Below are 3,366 nucleotides of genomic sequence, written 5' to 3'. Positions count from 1 at the left end.
TTAAGACCTCTGGTGAGTGGAACACAGCTGCTGCTCTAATCAAATCGTACGGGAACTGAGACTGCATTAATTAGGGAAGCAGAAAACCCGGCCTGATCAGGGGCACAAGTCCCTTCCAGTCCCGTAGCTTGGGTGCAGAGTCTCCTGAAACCTGCAAGCTACCCACAAGACCCGCTACCGGATCTTAAGACATCTGGTGAGTGGAACACAGCTGCTGCTCTAATACAATCACATGGGACCTGACACTGCATTAATTATGGAAGTAGAAAACCCAACATGATCAGGGGCACAAGTCCCTTCCGGTCCCTGCCAGCACCGGGTTACCTTGGGCATGGAGTTTCAGGACACCCACAAGGTATACATAGGACCCTCCACGAGATCTTAAGACCTCTGTGAGTGGATCACAACTTCTGTCAGGAGGCAGGTTTGAACACCAGATATCTGGGCACCTTCCCTGCAAGAGGAGAACTTGCCTGCAGAGAGTACTCTGAACACTCAAACTCAGGAGAGAGCTAGTCTCCCAGGTCTGCTGATAGAGGCTAACATAAACACCTGGGGAACAAGATGTAACCAGAACAACTACAACAACTAACTTCGGAGATTACCAGAAGGCAAAAGGCAAATATAAGAATCTTACTAACAGAAACCAAGACCACTCACCATAATCAGAACGCAGCACTCCCACCCCACCCAGTCCTGGGCACCCCAACACACCCAAAAAGACAGTTCCTGATTTAAAAGCCTATCTCATGATGATGGTAGAGGACATCAAGAAGGACTTCAATAACTCACTTAAAGAAATACAGGAGAGCACTGCTAAACAGGTAGAAGACCTTAAAGAGGAAGCATAAAAAGCCCTTAAAGAATTGCAGATAAACACGACCAAACAGGTGATGGAATTGAATAAAACCATCCAAGACCTAAAAAGGGAAGTAGACACAATAAAGAAAACCCAAAATAAGGCAACACTGGAGATAGAAACCCTAGGAAAGAAATCTGGAACCATAGATGCAAGCATCAGCAATAGAATACAAGAGATAGAAGAGAGAATCTCAGGTGCAGAAGATTCCATAGAGAACATAGGCATAACAAATACAAAATGCAAAAAGATACTAACTCAAAACATCCAGTAAATCCAGGACACAATGAGAAGACCAAACCTACAGATAATAGTAGTAGATGAGAATGAAGATTTTCAACTTAAAGAGAGGGCAAATATCTTCAACAAAATTATAGAAGAAAACTTCCAAAACCTAAAGAAAGACATGCCCGTGAACATACAAGAAGCCTACAGAACTCCAAATAGACTGGACCAGAAAAGAAATTCCTCCCGACACATAATAATCAGAACAACAAATGCACTAAATAAAGATAGAATATTAAAAGCAGTAAGGGAAAAAGTTCAAGTAACATATAAAGGCAGGCCTATCAGAATTACACCAGACTTTTCACCAGAGACTATGAAAGCCAGAAGATCCTGGACAGATGTTATACAGACCCTAAGAGAACACAAATGCCAGCCCAGGCTACTATATCCAGCAAAACTCTCAATTACCATAGATGGAGAAACCAAAGAATTCCATGACAAAACCAAATTCACACATTATCTTGTCATGAATCCAGTCCTTCAAAGGATAATAACAGAAAAAAAAACCAATACAAGGATGGAAAACATGCCCTAGAAAAAGCAAGAAAGTAATTCCTCAACAAACCAAAAAGAAGACAGCCACAAGAACAGAATGCCAACTCTAAAAACAAAAATAATAGGAAGCATAATTACTTTTCCATAATCTCTCTTTTTTTTTTTTTTTTTCGCTTTTCACCGACTTTATTGGCTGTGGACTGTGGCGGGCGGGCTCTGCACCCGACTGTTGGGTTCACTTGCTCTTCACCTTCTGGCTCTCCGTCTTCTTGGGCAGCAGCACGGCCTGGATATTGGGCAGGACGCTGCCCTGCGCGATGGTCACACGGCCCAGCAGCTTGTTGAGCTCCTCGTCGATGAGGATGTTGTTGTGTTACCTGCCAACTCCAGGATCTCGCACTTCCGCCAGGTACACGTGCGCTCCCGCGCCCATGCGCTCCATGTAGTTGCCCTTCCAAAGCAGCCGGTGAACGCGGCCCACAGGGAACTACAGGCCCGCGAGTGACGAGCACGACTTGGCCTTGGCACGCACCTTACTGCCCTGCTTGCCTCGCCCAGACATACTCGACCCCACGCCTGGAACTCCAACACCAGCTCACTCAGTTCACAGACACAGTGCCTACTTTTTCTTAATCTCTACAGACCGGCTACACAAACAGGACCCAACATTCTGCTGCTTACAGGAAACCCATCTCAGGGAAAAAGACACACACTACCTCAGAGTAAAAGACTGGAAAACAATTTTCCAAGCAAATGGTATGAAGAAACAAGCTGGAGTAGTCATTCTAATATCGAATAAAATCGACTTCCAACCCAAAGTAATCAAACAAGACAAGGAGGGACACTTCATGCTCATCAAAGGTAAAATCCTCCAAGAGGAACTCTCAATTCTGAATATCTGTGCTCCAAATGTAAGGGCAGCCACATTCATTAAAGAAACTTTAGTAAAGCTCAAAGCACATATTGCACCTCACACAATAATGGTGGGAGACTTCAATACCCCACTTTCATCAATGAACAGATCATGGAAACAGAAACTAAACAGGGACACAGTGAAACTAACAGAAGTTATGAAACAAATGGACTTAACAGATATCTACAGAGCATTTTATCCTAAAACAAAAGGATATACCCTCTTCTCAGCACCTCATGTCACCTTCTCCAAAATTGACCATACAATTGGTCACTAAACAGGCCTTAACAGATACAAAAATATTGAAATTGTCCCATGCATCCTATCAGACCACCATGGACTAAGACTGATCTTCAATAACAACATAAATATTGGAAACCTGACATTCACATGTAAAATGAACAACATTCTTCTTAATGATACCTTGGTCAAGGAAGGAATAAAGAAAGAAATTAAAGACTTTTTAGAGTTTAATAAAAATGAAGCCACAACATACCCAAACTCATGGGACACTATGAAAGCATTTCTAAGAGGGAAACTCATAGCTCTCAGTGCCTCCAAAAAGAAACTAGAGAGAGCACACACTAGCAGCTTGACAACATTCCTAAAAGCTCTAGAACAAAAGGAAGCAAGTTCACCCAAGAGGAGTAGATGGCAGGAAATAATCAAACTCAGGGGCGAAATCAACCAAGTGGAAACAAAAAGAACTATTCAAAGAATCAACCAATCGAGGAGCTGGTTCTTTGAGAAAATCAACAAGATAGATACACCCTTAGCCAGACTCATGAGAGGGCACAGGGACAGCATCCTA

At 43.0% G+C, this 3,366-nt stretch overlaps 1 pseudogene; it reads right to left on the bottom strand.

Annotated features, from left to right (window-relative positions):
• Positions 1-1,796: 1,796 nt before the first annotated feature.
• On the bottom strand, positions 1,797-2,204 carry Gm48856 (annotated as a pseudogene).
• Between the last annotated feature and the right edge of the window lie 1,162 nt (positions 2,205-3,366).

Source organism: Mus musculus, chromosome 9, assembly GCF_000001635.26.
Source record: "Mus musculus strain C57BL/6J chromosome 9, GRCm38.p6 C57BL/6J".
NCBI classification, from domain to species: Eukaryota; Metazoa; Chordata; class Mammalia; order Rodentia; family Muridae; genus Mus; species Mus musculus.
This window is presented reverse-complemented; position numbering and strand designations above follow the sequence as displayed.